Genomic DNA, 12,691 nt, shown 5'->3' on the forward strand with positions numbered 1-12,691 from the left:
AATAATAATAATAATAATAATAATAATAATAATAATAATAATAATAATAGTCCATGTAGCTCTGAGATGCTGAGGATACAACACTCTACAATCAGAAAGCAAATCCACACACAGTACTCACCAGCAGCTTGACTCAAAGCCAAGAAGGCACAAAGAAATAACGGCAGAGTGAGGATCTTCATGGTGGAGATGATGCAGACTGCAGACAATCAGACAATAATCACCTGGAATATAAAAGTTAATACATAAATAAAAAAGGACAAACAGTCAGGCTAGAAACTTAACAACCAGAAAACCAACAATGGTTGAAGTTTGGAACAGAGTTTTAACCAAACCAGCAGCAGGATTTACCTTCTGTTCTTTATTTCTGTAGCTTCAGCTTTCCTGTGTGGAGGTTCTGGTCCAGTCAAAGACCAGCTCTCTATATATTGTCACAACCAGGTGCAATAGCAGGAAGTTGGAACAAAATTATTTGTAACACACACTTCTTATCTTTTAATAAATATGCTTACAGTTTAACCCAGAACTTTATGAGCCAGAGTTCAAATCTGTGTAAGGGTTTGGGTTTATTGTCTCTTTTGTTGTCTCCATGTTTTATCTTCTCTGTGCCTGTCATTATCCACTTGTCCCCAGTCTGCAGTTGTGTTCCTGTCACGTCCATCTCGATTGAGTCTTGCTTTCGTTACATCATCAACAATCGTCAGGACAGATTCGGTGCCAGTGAGGAGATAGAAACACAGGAAGACACGGCGGACGGTGCAACAAGCAGGAAGTCAAAAGCGGGACTTTTTTAAGAAGAAACTTTGTGGATTTTGTTATGTTTTGTTTACAGCGGACAATGCATGAGCCTACATCAGCAACGTGGTTCTTCACAAAGAAAGTCGCCTGCATGTCAGCAAACAGCTGACCTTTGCTGCCCTCAGGCTCACAAAGCTTTAATAATATGTTTAAAACCAAAGCAGCACAAACCAGAACTGTAGCACAAATGTTTGACACCAACTTTGTTTTATTTGGTAAATGTGGGGGGGCTGGTTGACCTTTGATGACCTCTGGAACCTTTTATTAATATCTTTAAAATGATAGCGACACAAACGAAAACTTTTGCCTCACAAACGTTTGACACCACATGACTTGAAGAAGGTGGGGGCCAACTTCACTCAGGTTGGTGTTTGTTGTTCTCTGGAAACTCAGCTGTCAGCTCTTTCTGCTGATTTACAGTTTCATTTCTTTTTTATTCAGATTTAGATAAAGAGACAAACACGTTCTGCAGACTCATTCAGGGCAAATTTCTGTTCAGATGCTAAAGTTCGTTCAGTCATAAAAACAACTTCACAAACACGTTTTATCTTAATCTGATAAATAACTTTATGACTTCATTCTTTACCCGAGTAAATTCTCTGACATGATAAAGATTTTCCAGCCCACAGACAAATCTGTTTACAAATACTTTTTATTAAACTGAAGTGCAGGAACTAAGACATCTAGTCCAACAGATTCTTTGCTCTACAGTAATCTGTCATGCAGCTACAAAGCTCGTGTCTCACTCCTGCTGACGTGTTTTCATGTGGACGAGTTCGCTGAAGCGATTAGTTAAAGTTAGCTCGAGTTAGCTTCGGAGATGTGTCCAACTCAAGGCCCGCAGGCCTGATCCGGCCCTCCAGTTTGGGACAGATCAAGAGTTTATTGCTTCTCATTTTGTTTAGTGAAGTCTTCGTGTGACCGTTACTTTTATTAATGTCTTTAAACCAGCACCGACGTAGCACAAACATTTGAAGAAGGTGGGGGGGCAACTTCACTCAGGTCAAACACTTTATTTACAATAAACCCTTCAGTGTTCTTATAAAGGTTAAAACATCCAGAGTCACTGAATATGAGGCTTTTGAGCACAACTTGTTGTATTTACAGAAGTTTAATGAAATGACAAGAGTTAATCGGCGGACCCGGTAATTCAGCCACAACACAGGAGTGAAAGAATAACACGTCTTTATTTATTGATAACCCGAGAGCGGCAAGCAGCTGCGGGGTCCTTGGTCGCCGTTCTGGGGAGAGAGAGGGCAGCTCAGAAGTTCGTACTCGAACCAGGAAGTGATTGCAAAAAGCGGGAGTTCCACTAACCTGGGAGAATGTGAGACGAGAGGAGGAATGCAGCACTCGTAGAATGATCGCCGAGAACAGTCCAGGAGCGGGGACCACTGCAGACGGCAGGTAGGTCGTTGGGGAAAAGGCAAGCTCGAGGTCGGGCAGGCGGGGGTCAAAACCAGGAGATCCGAGATCCAAATACAAAGCCGAGGGGGCAGGCGAGAGATCCAAGTCCGGGGCACAGGCAGGGGTCGAGGTCCAGTAATCCGAGATCCGGCTTGATTCCGACGAGGGTGAAGCGAAGGGGGAAATCCAAAAAACGTGAGCAAAGTCGAGGCACAGGAAGTCAGTCCGTGATCGCTGGAGAATTACTGGCATGAGAGCTTTCATAATCTGGCACTGAAAGAGAGCTGAGGAAGAGTATATATAGGGCGAGGCCCAGGTGCAGGAAGTGAAATCAGGAAAGGGGCGCAGGTGACAAGCATGAACGTGATTACAAGGAGACATGGCAGCAGATAAACGTGATCATTACACAAAAGGGAGAAAGAGAAAGGCCCTAAAAGGAGGTACCACAGAGGAAGAAATGAAGGAGGACTCTGAACTTAAAAACTAATACCTACAGTAATGGGCATAGTGGTTTTAGAGGATCTTACTGTCAGATATGTACACAATTTAAATTTTTTTGTGTAATTATATCAAAGCATAAGTATAACCCAGTAACATATGACTTTGGTACCATAATGTCACACAACACAGATGAAATTCACACACAAAAAATAAAAACAGTGAGAAATGCCCCCATAGACATCAAAATGATTTAGTTGAAGTGGTAAAAGCCAGCCCTGTTTGGAGCTCTGCAGCTCAGACAGACTTCACAGAAACATCATTCAAAGTTTGAATCACAGAAAGTTGGGCTTTGACTGAACTGATGTTCTGTTAGCTACTACTTGACAACTCAAAATTATATGAAAATATGTTAATCTAATGTTGAAGTCTAATTGAAATTTGAATGTTTGTGATCAGTGAGCTGTGTGGGTGTGTCTTGAGCAGCCAATTTTAAAAAAATTATTTTTGTGTTCAGGGCTTGTAAGACTGTTTTCTTGACTGTGAACATTATTTTATTTGCCACCTTCGCCAACATCTTTCATGCCTCGGCTTGATTTGTCCCCACCTTGCCAGCCGCCCCCACATTTATGATTTAATCTACTGGGGTACAGTAGATTAACTGAAGACAGATTTGGGCCAGTTTTAATAATAATTATTTATCATCAGTGTGGGTCTTACACCTGGACATTTTTTCTGTCAGAGGAGAGTTCCCTGCAGTTGTCAAAACAGCTCTAGTGCGCTTAAGATGGACTAGAGACACCTTTGACTACTCTGACTAATATAGACAAAAGTTGTCACTCAAACTGTTTGAACAGCCACAGAACTGTGCATGTCTATGACTCATGCAGGGAAGTTAAGAACCGCTTTGAATGTTGCGAGACATTCTGTAGACTCCCTCATGAATGCTGCTCACCAAGCAGACATGGCCCAATGAGATACTGACACTTGTTGGACTATATAGAAGAAAGCTGATAGATATTGCAGTTTCAGGCAGTAGCTGAACTGGTACCCTTCACATTTTTGCAGAAATGTTCTGGTTCTGGTTTAGTATTCTGCAGAAAGTCTGCGTGTTGACATGCAGGTCCTGGTGAGGTTCTGATGCAGACGCTCTCATCAGCTCCGCCTCTGAACACAGTGTGAAACACACCAGAGTCAGTGTGAGAAGAGGAGCCAGACTAAAGATGACTGAAAGGATCAACAGCTCATTCATCCTCCCCCGGAGAGCAGCAATAGAGTATGTGTACAGACAATCTAATTGGAGACAGGTGAATAATTGGTGGATTAAGGCCCCGCCCTCCGTCTGGATTGGCTGGGCGTGGAGGAATCAAGTTAAGTGTGATTACCTGCTCATTAAATCCTGCCGCAGTGTGTTTAGGCTTATCCACGGTCGTGCTGCATTATCCCTGAATCCTGATGATTCCTGTATTAGACTGTCCGACTGTCAGATGGCGGTGTCTCAGCAACAAGCAGAGTTGATCAATCTGACTCTCAGAGGATGTTAAACAACCAGAAAACTAAAAACATCCTTTGCATCAGGGAGACACAGTTGATGTTGCTCAGAAACCATAATAAGAATTTACATTTAGCTGATTTCTCTGCTATCTGTTATCTTTATCAAGTTTGTATTAAGTTACCAACAGTCTTCTGGTTTCTGCATCCAACCACAGAGCAAAAGACAACTATAAAGACGACTTGTCCCATTACTAAGAGTTAAAAAAAAAACAAAAAAAAAACAAAGCACAAAGTGGGAAATAAAAACACTACAACAGGCATGTTTTCTTTGAAACTACAGGTTTCAGAAGTTTCTGCCTGCACCAGAGACATTTCATTCTGTCAACTTTTTTAGACAAAGTTGAAACACTTCATCAGTTTCAGACAGAGCTGAGGTGTTAAAGTATGTGTAATCTTTTGGGAAATGGCTTAGATTTAGAAAGAAAAAATGTTTTGATATAAAATTTATTTCATAAAAATTGAACAGAAACAAATGAAAAACCTGGATGCAGAAACTATGATGGAAAAACAGGATGTTGACAGGCAGTAATGTTAATGATTGACAGTGGGTCTTAAACTTTGTTTGGTGACATATTGTCTCTAGGTTGCTATTTTGATTTTTTTATTTATTTGTTGTACTTTCTTTCAAAAAGTACAACAACACAGTCCAGTTTGTTCCAAATCAAAATCCTGAGCCGGTATTTGACAGAAATATTCAGTCTTTTTATCAGTGACGGTTGATTTCATTCGATCACAGTATACAAGGCTTAATGTTTTATTTCTCATTGATGCTGTTCTGCTCCATGACAATCATCAGGTTTTCTTCCTAAAGACTCGAGCTTCTACATGACTGTAAAGTAATGCTGGAAAGGAATAATAATTTTGTTAAACTTCATCCTGTCAGTTTTTAGATATAAACAGATTTTTTTTAATCACTCACTGTAAGTCCAGCACCAAGATGTTTCCCAACTCTTTGATTTGAAGCAGCCTTTTTTGACTCTGTGTACATTGTGAGTAAACAGATTTGGAGCAACAACTGGTGTATCAGCTGTTGAATCTCAGCTGTGTTTTTCCACCTGGACTGTTTTCACTCTGACAGTTAATCCCTGAATTGAAGTGACGACTCCTCCAGACACCAAACTTTCTTCCATGGGAGTTTAAATCTGCCCTCTCTGCCCTTAATCCCTCTGTCCCGGTCATACGCCACCTGAACAAAACTTTCCACAGCCCATCCATTGAGGTCTGTCACAAAAACATATTAGAGTGGCAAAAATGTCTAAATAATATTCCTGTTTGCAATTTTAAGGCCTGAAAATTAAAACCCAATCAAAGTAAGAGTGGTCATCCCCACTTAAAAACACCTTATCATTCCCAGCAATAAGAGAAAAGCATAAAGTGTTGATTCTAATTTTACTTTCTTAGTTACAAACAAAAAAAGAAAAAAAATTAAAATAATGCCTCTGTTCTACACTTATCTTTCAGCTTTGAGCTGGTTCAGTCCAGCCCAGCTGCAGCTGTAAAACCTGTCTGTTTAGCTAAGTCATTCATTTAAAAAATTTAAACTTTGCTGCATCTTTTTCTTCTGAATCAGACAGAATAAAGTAAAAACTTTGATTGATTTATCCCTGATTTTACAACATAATTATGTGCCCATGCCAACAAGTAGTGAGTACCATGTTTCTAAATAAGACATAAAATCAACTGGAACACAAATTCTGTATTAAACAAAAAGTGAAATAAAATAAAACCAGACAGAAACCAGAGATGATGACACCAACAATCTGGAAAAACCTCAGCAGAAACAAATCATGCTGAAGGCAGCGGTGGTGACACTTGTAACCATGGTAACCATAAACAAAGATGAACGGATAAGAATTTTGAACAAACTTAAGAACACAAATAGAGAAATTGTTTTTTCTGCAGACAAGAAGTACTGAGCACTTAATGACTGCAAACATTTGCTTAAGAAGCTGAAATTGAGTTGTTAAAATGTTTAGAACCAAAGCTAAATTTTGCAATACAGTAGCTAAAGGCTAAAAACAAAGTAAATACTGAAGTAGACCTCAAATAGAACAAAGTATTTTAAGGAATAACAGAGATCACCATGCATTTCAAGAATAAATATATTTAAATGTTACAAAAGTTACAAAAACAAGAAATCAAATTTGTAATGTCCTGAGCGAGCTGAACGTTTGAGTGGTTAAAACAGGACTAAGTATGAAGAAGTAGCTCCATTCCAACAGATGTACAGAAGAAACAGGAAAACAATGTGACTGCTGACTCAACATTTAGACAACCGAATGTCCCAAAAATGGTTTGCATCTAAAATGAAGAAAAGCTATCTGATCCAAAGCCATGTTGATCTTTGTTCTGATCAGCTCTGCACCCCCAGGCACAAACACAAACCCACAGCAGACTCCCTCTGGTTCCAGGAAGTCCACTGTAAACGCTGCATGTCTTGAAGTGGAGAAGAAGAACAACAGTTGAGTCTGGAGCCCAACACTGCGACGGATGAGATGCTGACTGAAGGAATTTATCCTGTTTCCATGCAGAGAGTAGTGCAGACATAAACAAACACAAACAACAACAGAGACACACCAAAACAGTGGGACCCAGTGATGTTTTGCTAGAAAGGAGAATTTTTGTTAGTTTGGGATGGTTTGTCTTTTTGTGTCTGCCGTACAGCTGAATTATTTTACACGGACACTTCATATAAGTACAACAAATCAGCATCATTCCATCTTCCGCTTATCTATAGTTGGGTCACAGTGGCAACAGGTCCAGGAGAGAAACTAAGCAAAACACTCTCCAGCTCCTTTTAGAAATTCTCAAGGTCTTGAGGCCAGAGAGGACATAATCCCTCCAGAGAGTTCTGAGTCTGTTACAAGGTCTAATCCCTGTGGAACATGCCCAGAAAACCTCCAGAGGAGGTTCACCTCAACTGACTCCTTTCCATACTAAAGAGCAGCAGCTGTGTTCTGAGCTTCCCCTGGATGATGGAGCTCCTCATTTTATTTCTGAGGCTGAGCCCAGACACCCCGAGGAAGCTCATTGACTTCAGGATCTGGTTGTTTCAGTCCTGATCCATTCTTCATGACCATAGTTGAAGGCTGGAACGTAGACGGACTAGTAAATCCAGAGCTTTGTCTTTTAGCTCAGCTTCTTCGTCACCATGTCAGATCAAAGCAATGTTCTCATAACTGCAGACAAGGCCCTGAACCATCAATTCACATCCCGCTCCTTCCTCGGAGGTACTTGAACTCCTCCAATCAACTCCTGAAGCCCTCTCGAGAGAGAGAGACGAAGAGAGGTAGAGAAACCCTTGTAACTCAAAGACCCTGGTAGGGTTAAAGCAAAGACTCATCCCTGACTAAGAGAGAGTTCCAGCTTTTCCTGAAACTTGAAAGACTTATTTTTTATTGCTGTTACCTCAAACACCAAAAAACTGTCAACAATTTAAAATCAAACAAACAAGAACAATATCCATCCATCCATTTTCTTTACCCGCTTCTCCTTTCCGGGTTGCGGGGACCTATACCTATATATATATATATATATATATACATATATATATATATATATATATATGTATATATATATATATATAAGTATTTATATATACTAAGTATGTAAGTATTTCAAAGACCTATATATATATATATAGGTCTTTGAAATACTTACTGCAAACCACAAACAGTCTTTGAAATATTTACTTTTCAGTTCTTGACCAAAAAAAAATTTACTTGTTTTTCTTGAGTTTCAATGCTCATTCCTGATGAGAAAATACATTTACCAAAATATGCTTGGCCCATCGTTATCAGTCATATATTCATTTTCTGATTTTTGGTTGTTAATTGAAAATGAAAAGAATTAATGATACACAGATTAAATACAGTATATGTTATCTTATTTTTACAAAGTTTTGTTGTCATTTTCTATGTTCAATATTTTAGTTTGAAATATAAAACCCTGATGTCCTTGGCCCAGCACCAGAACCAGCAGGCCCTCAATATTATGTTCTGTTTGACGACAGTCAGCCTATCAGAAGGTTCTGTTTAAATCAGCTGAGAGGCTGCAGCAGGTTTGTGACTCGGGTTCAGACAGAGGAATTCTGAACACACACACATTATGGCCATTTATCACACACCCACACACTCCACAGCATGCAACATGACAGGACAGGATTTGTAGCACCGACATATTCTGTGTTTACAGAAACTCCACAAGACAAAGGCTGAGTCATCTTTCAGCAGAACTGAGCTGTGTCAGACCATCAGAAACATTCTGATGGTGCTTCAGTTTCACTCTGTAACATGACAACACAGTGCAGGTCACAACTAGACACTTAGTGTTTTCAGAATTTTTTTCCTCCTGAATCCAAACTGGGATTCAGATACCTTTTTGTTGTGCTCTTGAAGCACAAGTTTAACAAGTCATAAAATGTTTTTTAGCTTAAACACAAACACTCACAATTCAGGAAAACTAAATTAAAAAATGAAGCATAATAAAAATGATCTGAGTGAATGTGCTCAGGTGATTGATTTCCTCTTGATCAGAATTATTATTTATTTGTCAGTGGCCAAAAGTACAACAAGAAAAGGCTTTCGAACCTTCAACTAGAAGCATTTCTTAAAAAATTTCATCAGAATCTGTCCTTTGTTTTTTAAGTAATCTTGCGAACAGACAAACAGACAAACAGACAAACAAACAAACCAACGCTACTAAAAACAAACCTCATTGGCGGAGATAATTAGTGAGAAAAAAATCAGAAAGTGACAAAAGTCCATGTGAGGTAAAATATCAAAGTGTAGCAGTTTATGATGAAGGTGACATAGTTCATAACTTAGAAAAACTTTTAGATATCCATAGTATTTCAGGTCCAACAAGCTGAACCCTGATCAACTGAAGGATGGTGCAGCTCTCAGGTCTGGGAAGGACAGGACTTTCAAATTTTGTTCATCTGATTGTGAGAGATTTATATTTTTATTCTATCTCAATGCTTCCTTTTTTTTCAAAGGTTTTAGAAAGGATTGTTTTTATTCAGCTGCAGTCTTTTTTAAACACTCACAGCATTCTTTAAAAAATTCAATCAGGTTTTAAAGCTCTTTACAGCACTGAAACTGCACTTTTAAAGATATTTAATGATCTTTTATTAGCTACAGATGTAGGAGACTCAGTTATTCTCCTCCTTTTAGATCTGACAGCCGCCTTTGATATGGTTGACCACTGTATTTTGCTCTCCAGACTGGATTTATGCGGTATCAAATGCTCTGCACTGGACTAATTCAGGTCTTATCGGAGAATTTACTTCCCCCTCAGCTCCCCTCACATGTGGAGTACCTCAAGGATCCATTCTTGGACCTTTGTTGTTTTCCATTTACATGCCCCCCTTAGGTTCCATTTTTAGAAAATTTAATATTTCTTTTCATTCTTATGCAGATGATACTTGGATTTATTTCCAGTGGAAGCACAATCATCAGTTCTCACTTCAACCACTGTTAGACTACCTTATTGAGGTTAAAGCTCGAATGACTGCAAATTTTCTCAATGAAAATAAAACTGAAGTTATCTTGTTTGGTTCTAGTGGTAAACGGTAAACACATCATTTGCTGATCTTGGTAGCCTCAAGCAGTTTGTAAAATGTTGTGTAAAAAATCTTGGAGTAATTTTTGATTCCGGTCTTAATTTTGAGAAACAGATTAGTTCTGTTTTTAGAAAGTCCTTTTTTAAATTGAGACTTTTATCCAAAGTGAAAATATTTTTATATTTAAATGACTTTGAATGGGTGATTCATGCTTTCATTAGCTCCCAACTGGATTATTGTAACTCTTTGTATGTTGGTGTCAGCCAGGCTGGCCTCTCACGATTGCAGCTGGTTCGGAACGCTGCCGCTCGTGTCTTAACACAAACAAAAAAGCGTGAACATATCTCACCAGTGCTTGCCTCTCTTCACTGGCTCCTTGTTCATTTTAGAATTGATTTTAAAGTTTTATTGTTGACTTATAAGTCCCTAAATGGGCAGGCACCTGCATATTTGTCTGATCTTCTGCAGCCTTATGTGCCCTCTAGATCACTTAGATCAAGTGCCCATTTGTATTTAGTTGTCCCAAGATCCAGGCTTTGCTCAGCCTGTGATCAACCTGTGCTTTATTCCATAATGAAATTAATCAGGAAGTGGAGGACATCTGCAGGAAATGAAGGACTAAGGAAAGTAGATGATGTCTGCAGGTGACCAACACACACATTCGTCACATGCTTCTGAATGACAGTGATTGTGGGCGTGGCCTCTACCACACTCTGTGTCATTACCTGGATGTTGTGGTCAAGGTGTGAAAACATCTGAATGCACCACAGGTGCATTCCTCACATCGATAGTCACACACACACACACACCTCCTGACAAGCACACATGCACGCACACACACCCCGACATACACATCAACACACAAACAGCAAACAGTGTTGCATTGTTTATCACACCACATAAAGAGAATTCTCCGGGAGCTGCAGGAATTTGGATTCCCGACATTCTGCACCTGAAGTCTCAGGTGAGTGGAGGTCAAAAGTCAAAGAGAATTTGAGTTTGTCATTTCTGCCCAATCAAGGAAAAATGACAACAAATCCTTGTAATGTGTTGGAGTTCAGTTTTCTGTTGCATTTAAGATGGACATGCAGGTCACAAACAGTCTGAATCCTGAGACTGAACTGCATCAATGTCTGCAGCATTGAGTTCATCCTTCAAAATAATCTGTGTCTGCAGGTAGGGTTGTGATTTCCATGAAGGACTGTCCACATCATCCTCCAACAGGAAGCCCTCTGATGCTCTCTGTCAGATAGAAACATTTTTTATTGCTCTGAAGACAGGCTGCTCATCCTCAAATGGTCAAACTCTCATCCAAACCTTTGGGTGGGTTTAAAACAGAATACTTGTCTTTGGATATTTGCGTGATGCTGTTCTCACACAGTTATCAGACAAATCAAAGATTTCAAAACTTGTTTTTTCACTAATAATAATGGTTGAATTTATTTTGTCTCAATGCAATGAGTTCTGTAATCACACCAAACATTTCAGAAAAAATTAGTGATTCAGGTCCCAGAAAAACAAATGTTGGAAACTATTTTTAGAAAGGGACAGTTTTTTTCTTTTTAATATATTTGCTTAACTTCACCTTATTCTTTCAACTGTCTTTTTATGATTGTTTGTTGTATTTTTAATCTTTGCATGTTTTGTGCATCTTTTTATTGATTGTTTTGTGTGTTTGCTGCAGTTTTAATATTTTTTAGTGCATTTCACTTCATTTGAGGTTTTTGTGTTTTTGTATTTTAGGTGATTTACAGTTGGAGGTGTGCTCTCAACTAAAAAAAAATCTTTAAAAACAATTCCTATTTTGGCTATCATGATAGTTTCTGAGCAACATGGTAGAGCAGGGGTTAGAGCTGTCATTTCAAAGTAAGGTCACAGGGTTGCCTCTCAGCCTTTCTGTGTGAAGTTTACATGTTCTCCCTTGCACAAGTGGGGTTTCCTCCAGGTACTCCAGTTTTCTTCCCACTGACCAAAAACATGAATGTTACAGGTATACTGAAATCAAATCTAAAAAAATTAACATTTCATGAATGGTATTTAGTCAAACACATCCACAAAACATTCCCGGGACCCATTTTTCTGACCTAAAAGTTAAATAAACTGTTTTTAGCGTTTTAGTCAATAATTTCAAAAGTGGGTGATTTGTGGGGTGGAGTTGCCAACCTGGGTTCATGACATGTACTGTACCCTGAGTCCGCCGCATTAACAAGGGTCAGAGCTCGCGGTAGCTCATTTTTGAAGTGATCCAAACTAGAGTTCTGATAATTTCCACGTCGGAGCTCATGAATCCAAATCTGAAGGTTTTTATCTTTCAGGAAGCCAAAAAATTAAACTCCAGTTGTATTTTCTGGCCGGTTCAAACAGTTAATTCCAACAAACTAAACCAGGTTTCTCAGTTTTCATCCACTCACTGATGAATGGCTGAATGCTGTGAACCTCAGCGGCTCTGTGGATATCACACATCAGAGGGTCGTGGAAAAAGTCGAAAACATCCAAGTGGTTTCTTCAATATTGGGTATAAAAAAAGAAAAAGCATAATTTATTTATTTATTTTTATTGTACAATAAGAATATTTTATTTCAAATGATGTCGGCTTCAGAACACATTTCAGCTCAGCTTTAGGTTAACTGGTAACTCTAAATTGTCCCTAGGTGTAAATGGTGTTTGTTTTTTGTTTTTGTTTCTGTGTGTCCCTGTAAGGTACGGTGGCCCTGAAGTGCAAACCACAACAACATTAACGAAGCACGCAAACAAAAGACTAAGCACGCAAACAAGAAAGGAAACACACAAACAAAAAACGAAGCATGCAAAAAAAAAAGGAAACACAAACAAAAAACGAAGCACGCAAACAAAAAACAGAAACGCAATTACATTAACAAACCAGAAAAGGTAGGTCCCAGTGGGAGACCTGAGAAATCGCTGATTGGACGA

The sequence above is a fragment of the Kryptolebias marmoratus genome, linkage group LG15 (genome assembly GCF_001649575.2).
Source record: "Kryptolebias marmoratus isolate JLee-2015 linkage group LG15, ASM164957v2, whole genome shotgun sequence".
Lineage (NCBI taxonomy): Eukaryota > Metazoa > Chordata > Actinopteri > Cyprinodontiformes > Rivulidae > Kryptolebias > Kryptolebias marmoratus.